Source organism: Dipteris shenzhenensis, chromosome 8 (assembly GCF_047967505.1).
Source record: "Dipteris shenzhenensis isolate YYH24624 ecotype China chromosome 8, Dip_SZ_1.0, whole genome shotgun sequence".
Taxonomy (NCBI): Eukaryota; Viridiplantae; Streptophyta; class Polypodiopsida; order Gleicheniales; family Dipteridaceae; genus Dipteris; species Dipteris shenzhenensis.
In genome coordinates this window covers 14,611,557-14,627,758 of record NC_141603.1, presented here as the reverse complement: position 1 = coordinate 14,627,758, position 16,202 = coordinate 14,611,557, and the positions used below count along the sequence as shown (strand labels likewise).

The following is a 16,202-nucleotide window of genomic DNA, read 5'->3' as shown; positions in this document are numbered from 1 at the left end:
AAGACCTATATGCGGACTATACCATTTGATATAAACCAAAGACATAGGTGCTTCTACTTTGATATACTGTATCTATTTCTATAATACATCAAAGCTTCATTCACAAAACTAACAAACTATAACTCATTAATGTATGTCCCAACTCAACTGCATTATATGAATAGAGACTTTGGGTTTATAAACTCAAGCTTTATGACTACCGAATATTTGGATCAATACCCTTTTAGCATTCATAGCATGGACTCGTGTATTTAATAAAACTAGCCATGTGAAGTATTCATAATAAGCAATTGAAGACTCACCTTGTAATCAATTTACTTTTTCTTTAAAACAAAAACGAGCAAGCAATAAATTATTGATCATAGACATTTAGTGGTCTATCAGCATGCATATTTCTATCATGCAAGTTCTACTACGATTTTTTATTTTGAAAAAGCACTTGCAATTTCCTCTATTTCCAATTTGTGACATACCACAGGATTTTTATGTAAAATTACACTTCATAATTTTCCTAGAAAAAATAAGAAACTCGAAATAGACCACACTTGATTAGATGCCATAGATTCGGATACAAGTGAGAGTAAGTGCAACTTGATGGCTTTGCATGTTGACTACATGAATACATTTCCACAAATTATTGATAGTAGCAAGTTCGATTTTGGGATGAAGGTAACTAGGGAAACATGTGTCTATGCCTCAATCAAGAGCTTTGTGAGGTAGGAGGCTTCAGAGTTAGGTTGTATTGCATCGAGAAAGGGGGAGGGAGAGTGTCTCTATTATGATAAGCAAGAGGGGGGAAATGGGGCTTGGATAAGGATTACTTCTATATGCTTACCATTTAATAGTGTTTTCCACATGTGTACACCATACAAGCACCGTGTTACCCAATAAAGTATCCACCTAGTGGTTTCATGTGCCATTCTAATTTTTTAGGATTTAGCATTTAGGGTTTAGGGTTTATGACTATTATTTTAGGGTTTAGGATTTAGGGTTTAGGGTTTAGTATATAAGGTCATGAGCTTAGAGTCTAGAATCTAGCGTTTAGGATCTGGAAATTAGGTTTTAAAATTTAAGCGATAGGGTTTAGGGTTTAAGGTTTAGGGTTTAGCGTCTAGGGATAAGAACTGTTATATAAGTTTAAGAGCTTAGATTGTATAACCTAAGATTTAGGGAACTTTAGGATTCAAGATTTAGGGTGTAAGATTTAAGGTATATAGACTATATAAAATATGCATTCTAAAGTATTTAGTTTAGATATATATAGACTATATATTATATGCTTTCCAAAGTGTTTTGTTTATATCCAATACTAGGTACAATCCTTTGCAAAGGCTCTACTTTAAGTAATTATAAGTCTACCTAGTCAAAGTATCCTACTGATTAGGGACAAGCACATAGGCTAAAAGCACACCGATTCATATTTTCTTACATTCATACTGCATGGTGTATCAGAAGAAATGAAGAAATATGTGATAAGAAATATTTAGAAGAAATATGTATTCCATATCATGGATTCATATCATGGATATCTGGTGGTTGCTAAAGTAGAAAAATGATATGGATTCAATGATACTGTAGTTTTGTGCAAAGCCTTAAACAAAGTTTAAGGCTTTTTCAAAGTATTACATACTGTAGTAAAGATAAGCGTCATCTTGGGACACCATTGGGATTCTTCCATCCACTCGTGAGGGTTCATCGGCTTGCAGCCCGACATTTTCTACTTCTAACATGGTTGATAGATGTTCATTTTGCTTTTGGCGAAGTTGGGCGATGAGATCACCTTCAGAGAGCACTCGAGCCTAGTTCATCTTTTGAGTCTGACATGTAGACACTTTGCTTGGCTCCTTCCATTCCACCTATTTCATCATAACTCGTGTCAAATAGTTTAGATGCAAAACTTCACGATCGCACCCCAACTGATACGACGTACACTTCATGCATCACCTAATGTACACTCATGTTGTACACTCATGTCTGAGCGGAGGCAAATTCCTAGGTACTCAGAACATAATCATCAATAACTTCATGACAATATTCGTTCATATCGGTTTGCAAAGCATGTCGACCTTCGCACACAAGACGGTGTGACGGATACGATTCGTCAAGATTGTCGACTGCAGAAGCCCATAAATGGAACATCTACATTCATCCATCAATTCTAGTCCACCACTTCATCGTCAATACAAACATGGAGTTAACAAGGTATTCATTCAACATGATCGCCAATGTTTTGGGGTTCATCCAAAACCCTGAAAATAATTTGGGTATGCATAAACAATACGCTTTCCTCTCATTGCGTTACGATAGTCATACACTTTGTTCACTCACGTTGCAATGAATAAACAATGTATCATTATATTAATAAACAATATCTTACGAATAACAGGAATTAGAGATTATACATTGTAGAGACAATACAGATAGAACATGAAACAATAATGAATCAGAACAGTTGGGGATCATGTATATGCAAAACAGAGAACTTTCATTTCATTATCAGATCACAAATACAATCTCATCATCTCATTACAACAACATCTGAATTGAATCCCATTTCATCTCTTGCATGCATGAAAGAGAACTGAACGGGTACACCCAATAGATGGTGTCCCTTCCTATCTAGATCCTATACGGATAAATATGGATTAGTACATTTATTGATTGGCATAGATTATTTACCACTTTCTTTTTATGAACAATGTACATGCAATCGCTACTTTCTCTGAATTGATATTTGCAATAGGTAGACACAATTGGTCTCTCCATGACTTTAGAATTAGCTTATGGCAAACTTTGCATATAAAGTTTACATGCACAAACACCCCAAAGTTAAACCCATGCATAGAGTGGCCACACTGGGACCATCGGATATAGCACTCATCTATGATGTACCCATGGTAGATTGTGCACATACAACCCTACATCAGAGGAGAAGTTCTTCTAATTTAACTATTACAATGGCAGTCAATATCATAGTCTCACCTAGTACATGAGCAAGCTCTTTCTTGATTCCCTTCTACCTCATCATGAGAGCGCAGATGTTCTCATTCACTGCTCCACTTGCTTCTCACTAACAACAATAGCTCTAATTCTTTTACCTACACAGTTGAATCTCTTTAAATTCTTTAGCAACTTTATCGTAAACTTCTTGCAAGACCACTAGAGTAGTTTGGGTTTCAGAAAGGATGGAGGACTTCCTCAAATTTTCAAGAGCCACAACATGTTGCTCCTGTAACTAAACTATAGGGCATTGTTCTTATCTTCCCAATATTGCACCTTCTCTTTCCAATATTGCACATTCTCATTCTTGTTGTGTGCATTTTTCCTACTCTCTTCCCGATCTACATCCTTCATGAATTTAAAGCACTTTTGTACCTCCTACATCACTACTCGGATTTGTGCAATGTCCCTTCTCAATTGATCTATAAGATCATCTTTCTGCAGTCTCAGATGTTAGTTTGGATCTGCCATCCTGTACATTCTTCAAGTTGTTTAGCATAGTCTTGGAGATCTCCCTTGAGAAAAAGGCTAGACATTTGTTCAGTTAGTCTACTGCTTCTTGAACTTGTCGAAACTTCACGATTCCTCTCATATCAAGAAAGAAATGCCTTACGTCCTTTGAAATAATCTGAAAATTTTATGGATCTACATTGCACAAGCTCATGTGAAGGAAAAAGCTCTGGCATGAAATCTAACCACCAAGGATAGTACTTCATCTCCCAATCCAATAGGTCCCCCTTTGATCCAAATTTTCCATGCCAAAGTAGATGGCAAGATCCTTCAAAGTGGTGACTTGATTCCACATGTCACACTTGACTGGCATCATTCTTATAGCAAACAAATGAAACAAAAGCCTACAACCAAAAGTTAAGTAAATGTAAGAAATACAAAAATAATAGAAAAACAATTTGACAAGTAAAGATAGCAACTACCCCCATAGAAGCCTCTTTGAAGCCAAGCAAATCTCTCCAAGCATTTTACCACCCAGAATAGGCTTTGCTTCACTTAATAATTCTTGAGAAGTTATTGATGATAGCAAACCTACAAGGGATAGGTGCTACGTGCAATCTTTGGTGTCATTGGCAAGTCAAAACTTTTTGTAAAAGTGGAGTCGATATAAATTAGTTATGTAATCTCAACTACTTATTTTGCACTAGAGAGCAAAGACATGCCTAAAAGATTGTATATTGTCACCTTCATCTCAATAATGAGCTATTTCTTTAAGTTGTTGGTCCTCTCCATCAGCGTGTCATAAAAAACTTCTTTGCCAACCCAAACACATAATTCCTTGTCTCCTAGTTGTCCAAGTGTTACCTCAAGCCATTGTAAATTAAAGGTCATGTACTAGCATGAAACTCTATTATAAAGTTATGAAATTGTGTCTTGCACTTGTTGAAGACACTCTATGGTAATACCGTATCTCTTTGCTACTCATACAATACCCTAAGATCTTGCATTTCAAGTCATTGTCTAGATCTGCATGCGCAAATTGTATAATTTTTCCAAATTTAGCTTGATTCCATCTCAAAACACTTGTTTCCTCTTCAAGGGGTCAACTATCTTGAGATACTCATCTTGTTTGTGAACTTCTCTCTAACTTTGATGTCCATAAACCCCTCTTTCTCTCACTTTTTTCAAATATTTCTCTTTCTCTCTTAGCTGGAATTTTTTCCTCAACATCACTCTGTGCTACAAAACATTAAAAAGCTTCAATTGATATTATGACATGAAGTTGGGGGTAGTGAATTTCACGCACCTCTTTGCTTTTTGTTTCTTTGACAAAGATCCTTTATCACTTGAAAAGAGGGATAAAACATACATTTTATGCAAAGGATAAATATGCTAACATCCTAAGTTACATTATAGTCTAGAAGAGGGAAAAGAAAAGGATCAAGGAAGTCCATGATCTTACCAAGTTGATCTGCACCAAAGAGAAGGGCAATGAATTGTTGAAAGAAGATCTTATGGCTCAACATGCATGCATATATTAAGTGCTAAAACTAAATGCATAGAATGATGCACCTAAAAGAGATCTTGGAAATTATATAAATTTCATAAATAACTAAGAATTGAGAAAAAAATTTAAAGAGAAGGGCAATGCACTGTTGAAAGAAGATCTTATGGCTCAACATGCATGTATATATCAAGTGCTAAAACTAAATGCATAGAATGATGCACCTAAAAGAGATCTTGGAAATGATATAAATTTCATAAATAACAAAGAATTGAGAAAAATGTTATGGGCCACAATGGGGTTGAATAGTCATATAAATTGCCCTCTATTCATACTAATTTTGCCTGAGTAGAATTCTCCCTCAAGGCCCCACCTTCATCAATGATCCAAGGCCCATGAAATTTGAAGAGAAGAAAAAGATATATATACACAATATCTTTAGAAAAGGTTGACCCACGTGGTTGCAATGAGAATCCAAAGAAAGATGGCTCGTAGGCATGAAATGAAGCATGGAGAGAGAAGAAAGGAAGACTCAAGAGAAATGCCATATTTTTAGAAGAAATGAAATTGCAATTCACGGAGCTCATATCATAAGAGAAGTAGAGTTTTCATAAGGAAGAGAAAAAGAGAGGAAAAAAGCTCCAAGACTACTCATCCACTATGGAGAAAAGTAGACTCCAAATTCTATACAAGGGAACATATGCAAGAGTGAGAGAGAAGGCTCAAGGAAGAGGCTTGAGAAGACAAGAGATACAACAATATGTGGCCTAACGGTGGGATACTTGTTGAACAAGGGAGAGGAGCGCTCCTTATATGGATACTATGTCACCCTCCTTCACCCATAATTACTACCTGTAGATTCCTTTCCCCAACAAGCACATAAGCTCGTATGTCACCATCCATGTCCTTCTTGGTTACTCTTGACATGAGTCCCATCACAAGATCCACATAACTCTTTTAAAATAAGAAAAGTCAAGGTCTAGAGCCTGTAGGGATTCTCCCTTTTCCATATGCCCGTATGAATGTAATGACCTCAATGAATTATCATATTTGTGGAAAGCTAAGAGTTATTGTAGGTATATATGGTCTTTAACCTATTCACTATCTTTTATTAGAAAAAAATGATGATTTCTTAACTAATAGAGATTACTTTGATTTCCTTCTCAAATCGTACTCTTGATCTAACCTTAGATAGTTGTACTTAGTTATTCCTGACAATATTTGTTACAGACTCGTTACAGATTTACCAAAGTGGTAGAACAACAATGGCATTCTCTAAAATATTAAAGTTTACAAATTTAAGGTCTGTGGTGTGGTCTCAGTGGGTGACTCACGTGTTGTGGTGTATTATCCTCTTGTGCACTTGGGATGCGCTTGTTGCCAGTCGTTGAATGACTGTGTGATGATATGTGTGAAAGCAAGCACCTCCAGAATTTCATAGAGATGGAGGTTGGAGACCTTGAGCTGGCGCTTCCAGTGGTGCATGACGCACTATCCGATACCTCTTCGAAGGACTGTAAGTCTAGACGCCAATGAAGATCTTCAAGAGGAGACTTTGGCGGGGATGGCAGAGCTTCATCATCTGCGTGTTATGCTTTTTTGGGGTGTGTATGTGTGTGTGTGTGTGTGAGAGAGAGAGAGAGAGATTTTCATTTTTTAAGTTATGGTGCTAAATAGATTTTAAAGAATTGATTAGCAACACCTTTTCTTTGTTTTGTAGAATGGTATAATCATGTCCTTATACACCTATGGATTCTTCTGCTAAATAGATTTTAAAGAATTGATTAGCAACACCTTTTCTTGAGCAAGGGAAATTTTACTTCATAGCACATACATAGTGAGATTTTGTGACATATAGACAGACTTACAAGATCAAATTTTCGCCTCTCATAGCCCATCCCACCCCGCTTGAACACTTAGTAGCGTACTATACCCATAAACAAAGCTGTCTTATTTCTTAGTGCTGTACTAAGGTCGACGCACCGGTTTGGGTGATCAACGTCCGATCTCGGTGAAGTAAGCTCACCAATCCATGTCGGAGCGTGAGACGATTGTTGACTCCGTGGTATCGCGCAGTTTGATAAGCCCATTCCAAGAACCCAGACATCACGTAGCCTAAGACATCCACATAGGACCTCAGCCCCGGTCTGTTGACCAGCTGATCGGAATTCAGAACCTTGTTTTGCAAACTTACAAACTCGTCGTCCAAGGTGTGTATCATGTTACTGACTTGGTATATGGACTCCTGCAGGCTGTAATTGTGGAGGACGCAGAGTACGGATGGCAGATTTTCATATTGGCCTTCGCAAAATTCTCTCCGAAAGGATAGAAGGTCGTTCACATAGGCTATGTGATAAGCTACGAGCTCTTGAAGCCTGACAATAGCAGGATCCGCAAGAATCTCGTCCTCTAGATCCAGATCGTTACCATATTCCGCCATGATCATGAATACGTAGCCCTCGCCGCTGAATTTCCGGAAAGACTGGTAAGTTGCAAGATCGACGACCCCTTTCTCTCGGCACAACCGAGACTCCAGCAGTAAGGCGTAGAAGAAATCTTTCACACTGTTAATGAAACGCGTTTGCAGCCGTGAGGACATGGAGGAGCGGATTTCTGTCCATACATAGAGCAGCTGTTCGGACAATTGCTGTAGATCGCTGATCTTCAAGTAATTGTTGGAGGAGCAAGGCCGGCCTTCTAGCAGAGACAGGATATAGTCGTAGTACTCCTTTCCTGACGTCAAATCGTCGGCCAAAAGCAACAAATCTTCACTCAAGTCATCCAGGATGCCCAGCAAGGCGATCATCTTACACAAGGGTAATACCTTGTGATGCACCGCATCCGGCATTGCCAAACAAACAAACAATGGGCGTTCGATTGAATGAGCAACTCCTTGGATGCTTCATTTGGTGGCTGCAAACAAGCTATCAACCAAGGGTCGTAGGCCTTTCGGACAGCATCATAATGGCGATGCAATTTAGGTAGCGTCGAGCAAGGGAGCGGGGGAAGGTAGAAACTCCGTGCGTCTACTAGTTGAGTAGGAGGGGCATTCTGGGGATTCTGGGGATGGGTAGGGGGATGCATCTTCTCGGAGCGGTCAAGTTGAGGCAAAGTCGAAAAGGTTGGCTTATCCATGCTCTCTTGCCTGACTAATGTGGCTTGCAAAGGACTTGGAAGGCCTCAGAGTAAGTAGTGCAGGTGGAAGCACCCAGCCATACACTTATATAGGCCACTCTGTCGATCATACGTGTTGAAGTAAAGGAATTTCGGAAGCCATTTTTTAAGGGCCGACCTTCTATAATGGCATTAAATTTCATATTCATTAACAAGTTACTATGCGGTGAATAAAAGTTGCAATGCATGTAACGACTGCCAAGGAAAACCGAGAGAGAGAGAGAGAGAGAGAGAGAGAGAGAAGAAAGTAATAAGGGGAATAGAGGGCTAGCTGAAAGAGATGTGCACATTGCCATTGCCTTTTTCTCTCCTTCAGATGTTGACATTTTCTTACACCACATCCGCAAGAGAGAGAGAGACAGAGAAAGAGAGAGAGAGAGAGAAAGAGATTGGTCGGTGGTTGGCTCCTTGTACAAGGAGTCAATATATACCCTTTCAGCTTTGGTTTTACGCACATGGCGTTAAAGGATTTTGGAAGCCATTTTTGGCACCATGTAGGAATATCTGATCATGGAGGATGTTATCATGTGGTTTCACTCTCCTCTCAAAATTCAATTTTAATGAGAGAGAGAGAGAGAGAGAGAGAGAGAGAGAGAGAGATTAGTCGGTGGGTGACTACTTTTTACAAGAGAGAGAGGGAGAGAGAGACATTGGACGATGGGTGACTACTTTTTACAAGGAGCCAGTATATATAAGGAGTAAGCATATACGCCCTCTCAACGTTGATTCTATTCACGTGGCATTAAAGGATTTTTGGAAGCCATTTTTGAAGGGCCAACCTTCTATAATGGCATTAAATTTCATATTCATTAACAAGTTACTATGCGGTTAATATAAGTTACAATGCATGTAACGATTGCCAAGGAAAATCAATAGAGAGAGAGAGGGAGAGAGAGAGAGAGAGAGAGAAGGAAGTACTAAGGGGAACAGAGGGCTAGAAAGACGTGTGGAAAAAGACCAATATTCCAATTTGCGTATTGGCATTGCCTTTTTCTTGTCCTTCAGATGTTGACATTTTTTTACACTACACGCACAAGAGAGAGAGAGACAGAGAGAGAGATTGGTCGGTGATTGACTCCTTTGTACAAGGAGTCAATATATACCCTTTCAACTTTGGTTTTATGCACATGGCATTAAAGGATTTTTGGAAGCCATTTTTGGCACCATGTAGGAATATTCGATCATGGATGATGTTCTCATGTGGTTTCACTCTCCTCTCAAAATTCAATTTTATTGAGAGAGAGAGAGAGATTGGTCGATGGGTGGGTCGGTGGGTGACTACTTTTTACAAGAGAGAGAGGCAGAGAGATTGGTTGGTGGGTGACTCGTCTAAGTCTTGGTTTTCATCAATAAGTAAAAAATGTATATATCAAGTAGTTGCATTGTAGGACTTAGCTGTAGATTTCAGCACATGTCTTTAAATTATAGTGAAAAATAGTTTTACTCTATGGCATGAAACTTGATAGAATGACTAAAGACTGAATATATTACCCATTTGAAAGGATTAATAACTACAAGTAAAGTAGTAATAAGAAAAGGTTCTCTTTGTCAAATAGAGTTGTTATATTTTTGCTACACATGGTTGATATAAATTTCTCTAACCATATTGGTGGAAATAATCTCAACCTCAAGGGGGTCACTCATCATATGTAACCCTATCACGTGAGTTCAACAGAAGGATATTTTTTATTTCTAAAATTTACAGAAATAAATATACATAAGGGACTATTTAAAATAGTTTTCGAAAAAATTTACAAATTTGTATAGAAAAGGGGTACATTTTATTAATGAAAAAATTTACAAATAAGGGATTTTAAATATAGGCCTTGAACGCACGTGATATAGAGGGTTTATACATAGCGACCCCCCTGAGATCTCAACGAGTACAAGAGAGCAAAGGCATTAATTTTTTTTTAAATGATAATTAGAATTCAATAATATCCTCAATTGTTTATAAATCCCAAGATCAAGTGCATTCTAGTAGTTCTTACTCAATACTCAGTTTCTCTCATAACATCAATACAATTGAAAGTTGGTCTTATAGAAGCGCAGGTAGCTGATGTTCTAAATATATAGTGATCTCAGTTAGCAAGGATTCTAACAATATTAAATTCAACTTGGGTATAAACTAGGAAAACCAATACAAACTTGTATGAATGTAATGACCTCAATGAATTATCATATTTGTGGAAAGCTATGAGTTATTGTAGGTATATATGGTCTTCAACCTATTCACTATCTTTTATTAGAAAAAAATGATGATTTCTTAACTAATAGAGAGAGTAGCTTTTGGTTTCCTTCTCGAATCATACTCTTGATCTAACCTTCTATAGTTGTACATAGTTATTCCTTACGACATTTGTTACAGATTTACCAAAGTGGTAGAACAACAATGCCATTCTCTAAAATATTAAAGTTTAGAAATTTAAGGTTTGTGGTGTGGTCTCACTGGGTGACTCACGTGTTGTGGTGTATTATCCTCTTGTGCACTTGGGATGCGCTTGTTGCCAGTCGTTGAATGACTGTGTGATGATTTGTGTGAAAGGAAGCACCTCCAGAATTTCATAGAGATGGAGGTTGGAGCCCTTGAGTTGGCGCTTCCAGTGGTGCATGAGCGCACTATCCGGTAACTCTTCGAAGGACTGTAAGTCTAGATACCAATGAAGATCTTCAAGAGGAGACCTTGGCGGGGATGGCAGAGCTTCATCATTTGCAAGCGGCATTGTCTCTATCTTTGTGGGGCCTGTAGGAGTCGCGACATCGGTGCTTTATACAAAATGTGCTGCTTTGAGCAGCATCTTGAATGCCTCATCAGGGAGGTGACTGGAGCATTGGAGGTGATGGACGGGGAAGGTCTGTGCTGTGCAGTGGTGGTGTTGGAGGCATTATGGAGAAGTACTCGGGTAGTGTTGTCCGAGGGAGAGGAGGTTGGGTAGCTTGTTGGGTGGGATCTAGTGGAGGTGGTAATGGAATATCAGCAGGGGGGGCAGTGGTATGAAAGAGGGTGATTGCATTTTGTTCTTCATCCTAGGTTATTTCTTTGGGAACGGGAGAGGAAGGAGGGAGGAGGAGCCAGAAGGAGGAGGAGGAGGGGAGAGGGAGGAGGGAGGAGGGAGGAGGAGGAGCAAGATGGAGGAGGGGAGAGGAGGGAGGGGGAGGGAGGGAGAGGGAGAGGAAGGAGGAGGGAGGGAGGGAGGGAGAGAGGGAGAGACAGAGGGAGGGAGGGAGATCCAAAATTTGAAATTCAAATTTCAAAAAGTGGCCCCCTCCCCTTATTGATGGGGGGAGAGATATGCTATGTGAATTGTTTCAAAATTGCTCACCAAGGACTCAAGTGAGTCTTGGAGAGCTTGTAGCACCCGATTAAACAACCCGATTAAACATTAATATGATTCCGAGGGGACGGTAGGTGGTGGTCTAGTAGGCCACAAGGTGTCCTTGAGATTGGACTACTTAGACTCTGCCTCGGGGGGGTCACTCATCATATGTAACCCTATCACGTGAGTTCAATAGAAGGATATTTTTTATTTCTAAAATTTACAGAAATAAATATACATAAGGGACTATTTTAAATAGTTTTGGAAAAAATTTACAGATTTGTATAGAAAAGGGGTACATTTTATTAATGAAAAATTTACAGATAAGGGATTTTAGAAATATGCCTTGAACGCACGTGGTATAGAGGGTTTATACATAGTGACCCCCCTGAGGACTCTGCCATAGGTCTGCATCCAAGTTATGTCTGCATGTAGAATTTTGGGAGTGCAAATCCATGGTGTGAGCTCTTCGAGCTTTGCGAGTTGCATCACCTCTTCGTCTGCGAGATAATTGAAGGACTCAATGGTGATGCGGCACCAACCTTGAAAGTTGAGAAGAATGGATGGGCGGATAGGGTTTATAGATCAGAGGGGCAAAGAAGAGATAGGGAGATGGGCTGAAGATCAAGAGAAAAATATGACATGGCTAAGATGGGGCGGTAGTGGTCGGGATTACGATGGAGGATGGTTTGAAGGGCATTGGGCGGTAGTGGAGTAGTGAGGTCTAGGTAGAAGGTGAGGTTTTGTGTCCGAAGTGCATCAAAGTGCATTTGGAGGATTTTCATGATGGTCCGTGGTGCAAGTGTATACATGGCTAACTATGGAGACACCTCCCATACATCGTGAACTCCTAAAGCTCGCGGTCTTCCAACCCTGACTCTTCCGAGTGGCCAGTGGCATGTTGTCTCTCATCTTGGAGGGAGACTGTGAGGCTCCTCTCTTGTGCCAAGAGATTTTATAGGGAGCGGATCTGTTGGTCCTGGGTCTCCTGGGTGCAGGCGTACCACTGCTCTGCATATTATTGCTGCTCCAACGTCGTACGCTGGGCTGATTCTGCCTTTTCTAATTGATCCATAAACGTTTGGACCAGGGATTTGCTAGTGGTGAGGTCATCTTTGACTTTCATCAGAGTGAGCTGGAGCTCTTCCACCTTAGCCCAGTACTCTTCGGCTCGATGTAGTGTGGCCTGGCCCGTTGCTTGAGCTGCGACCATTGTCGAGTGGCTTTCATGTGCTGAGAGCTGGGCTTGAACAAGGTTGGAGGAGAGTTGTGAGGCTTGCTTTTGCATCCTTTGTAAGATTGTGCGGGTGACTTGTGGCAATTGTGCCATGGCTTCAAAGAGGTTCATTTCTATGGTGTCAGTGCGTGACAATTGATTAGCCATCACATATGGCTATAGCCTCCCGTTGCCCTGTACTGGGGTATGCTGAAAAATTGTGTGGCCTCTACTAGGCTTGCCCAAGGCATGGAAGAGGTGCCTCTGGCAAAGGATGCAGTCTCCTGAGGGGTGGTGGATATTGAGATGAAGGGTGGGGCCAGGGTTGTCGGCATAGTCTCGGCTCCTGGATGGATGTTGATTTTGATGGTGTCATTGCCTTGGAGGTCTTCAATGAGAATAGGCCCTCCTTGCACCTATTTGCCCTTATCTTGAGGACCTGGCCGCACTGCATGCATAGTTGTCATTGCACAAATTCATGGAACTGGCTTTCCTCATATGGGTTGGGCGCTGACTTTGTTATGGTTGCACTTGGGGGACCGGAGTGGCACCTAGGATTGTCCATGCTCTCTTGGGCCTAGTTTCTACTCGATCGACATGGGACCGATGGCAGATTTCTCAACAAGTCCATAGCCAATGGGTGGATGCTGGCTTTTGAGGTAGTAGAGGACCGGCATGTACAACATGGGGTTGCTGATGATGTCCCCGTGGGTGCTGAGGTCCTCTCTCATATGAATGCAATAGTAGTCAGCCCACTTCGTCTTTTGAAAGTTCACCATCCTCAGCAAGATATTGGTCAGACTCCATGGCAAACAGAAGTGGGAGTTGCATGACAAGGGAATCGGTGGATGAGGAAGAACAAGAGGACATCAATTTGTTGGTGGGAATGGAGGGGAAGTGGGTAGGAAACTGTCAAATTTTTGGAAATGTTGATAGAGTTTGGCTACAACTACTATGGCGATGACCCGGCTGTGTAGGCCTACTTTTATAGATTTTTATCCCCCCGATTGGTGGGATACTAGTTTGGCGATGATCGGAGTTGAATTTATGGCGACGATTGGCAGTGAACATTGTAGTATCTTTTCAATTTGCTTCTGTTTAGGTAGCCATCCATTTATGTTCCATCAAGGGTGGCTATTCGGCACGCCCCTTGGGGGGTGATCTCAGCTACATGGGAAGGACCCATACCTCGGTACTTAAGCTTATGTTTGATGTTGCAAACATTGTAGAGGAGTGCCAAGTCTCCTTCTGCCAGGTCCTTGTTCTTGAGGTTGCAGTCGGACCACTTTTTACGTTGAACCTTTTCTACCTGGAGAGCATAAGCTGCTTGCAACCTTGTCTCCTCTAGCTTTTCGAGGTCGACTAGCCATTCGGCCAGTGCATTTTTCGGGAGTCTTTCCTTTATAGCAAGACGGAGGCTAGGCACTACATACTCCATTCGCAATTCTGCCTCTACCCCAAAGGCTAATTTGAAGGCGCTACAATGAGTTGCCACCTTGTAGGAGGTCTTGTAGGCCCATAACACTACTATGAGCTTATGCGCCCAGTCGGTACGACTGGCTTCTACCGTACATGTGATAATCTTACAACAAGTTTTGTTTGATCTTTTAGCCAAGCCATTTGCTCTGGGGTAGTATGGCGTTGACATCCTATGAATGATCATAAACTCGCTTGTCAGGATTGCTATGGTTTTGTTGAGGAAGTCAGTTCCTTGGTCGCTGACTAACTCTAACGGGCATCCAAACCACATGATGACTTGTTCATATAAGAACTTGGCGATGGATCTTGCATTAGCCTTTATTGTGGCTCTTCCTTCGACCCACTTGGTGAAGTAGTCGGTAGCTAGGATGATGTATCGAGCCTCGGTCCCCTTAGCGACTGGGCTTATGGGATCAATGAAATCGATGCCCCACTTCTCGAAGGGTTGGTCAGCTCTAGGATCTCAGTTAGGGGCATCATGTCATCCCTGTGTGGGATTTGGATGCGCTGGCAGGGGTCACATCGTTTGATGAATTTGGCCGCATCTCCGAAGAGCGTTAGCCACCAGAGACCAGCTTGCAGCACTTTTTATGCTGTGAAGAGAAACATGTTATAGCTAACAAGTAGTGCCTGAATTTCTTGACTACAAAGGCCATGGCAAGACCCTCTCTCTCAGTGGTGGTGTAGTTAACCTCGACCTCATTTAGTTGATGGCTGGTGAAGTATACCAGGTAATCCAAATTATGTTCCTCGGGCTGAGCTAACACACATCCAATGGTAAAGTTAGAGGCATCAATGTGGATGTGGAATATTAAATTACAATCGGGAGACGTCAATACTGGGGCGGTGGCTAGAGCTAGCTTGAAGGTTTCAAAGGATGTTTGACATTCATCAGTCCACTCAAAGGATACTAGCAGTTTGTATAACACGCAGGCTATGTTCGCATAGAATAGTATGAATCTTTGGTAATAGCCCATATGTGCAATAAATCATTGGACTCCCTTAGCATTGGTGGGGGGCTGTAACTCCAAAATTAGTTTGATTTTATTGTGGTCTGTAGAGATTTCATCCCGGGACACTATGTGACCCAAGATGACACCATGTTTGACCCAAAATTGGCACTTGAGGGGGTTGAGGGATATGCGGTATAAGTGACACTTCTCGAGGATGAGCCTGAGATACTTCAAATGGTCATCCCATTTCGAGTTCATGTAGATATCATCCAAGAAGACTTCTACAAAGTCCCTCAGTTACTTGAATACCATGATCACCATACATTGGAAAGTAGCTGGGATATTGGTTAGACCAAATATCATAACCTTGGCTACATATACTCCCCATTTGGTTGTGAAGGTGGTCTTATGTTGATCTTGGGTGCCGATTGAGACTTGGTTGTAACCCGAAAATCCATCTCAGAAGTTATACCCTTCCTTCCCAAACAACCCTTTCTAGAACATGTTCCGTGAATGGCAGGGGGTAGTTGTCACGTCTAGTGGCTATGTTAACCTTCTTTAAATCCATGCATACTTTGATTTTTCCATTCTTCTTCAGAATTATCACAATGGGCATCTGTATGCTCGATCTCGTAGATGAATCCTGCATCTATGAGTTTTTGGATTTCTTCACTCACTATGAGTGCCTTCGAAAGAAATATTGCCCTATCATGCAAGCCTTTGAAAGTCAAGCATGAACAAGGCCATTAGGAGAGCTCCACTTGAAAAGGAATATTGCCCTACCATGCAAGCCTTTGGAGGATGTCAGACATAAATAGAATAGGTCCACCATGCATAGGGGGAGACGAGGCTAGAGATGAAGACGTTCAATGGGCAAAAGAGGTAAAATGGAAAGGCGCTCAAGAATATGAAGCTTGAATACAACACATGGCATTATCATGTTTGAAATGCAATGCGACCACATTGTAGAAAGAAGAAGATAAAACGGGGAAGATGTTCATAAAACCAAGCATGGAAAACAAGGAGCAATTGAGAAATAGGCGATGAGCAGTGGAGAAATAGCATTTTGTATGAGATGAGGCTCTTTTATGCCTACATCTAAGCATTAC

At 40.9% G+C, this 16,202-nt stretch overlaps 1 pseudogene; it reads right to left on the bottom strand.

Annotated features, from left to right (window-relative positions):
- Positions 1-6,759: 6,759 nt before the first annotated feature.
- On the bottom strand, positions 6,760-8,129 carry LOC147899164 (microbial Terpene synthase-like protein 13; annotated as a pseudogene).
- Positions 8,130-16,202: the final 8,073 nt, after the last annotated feature.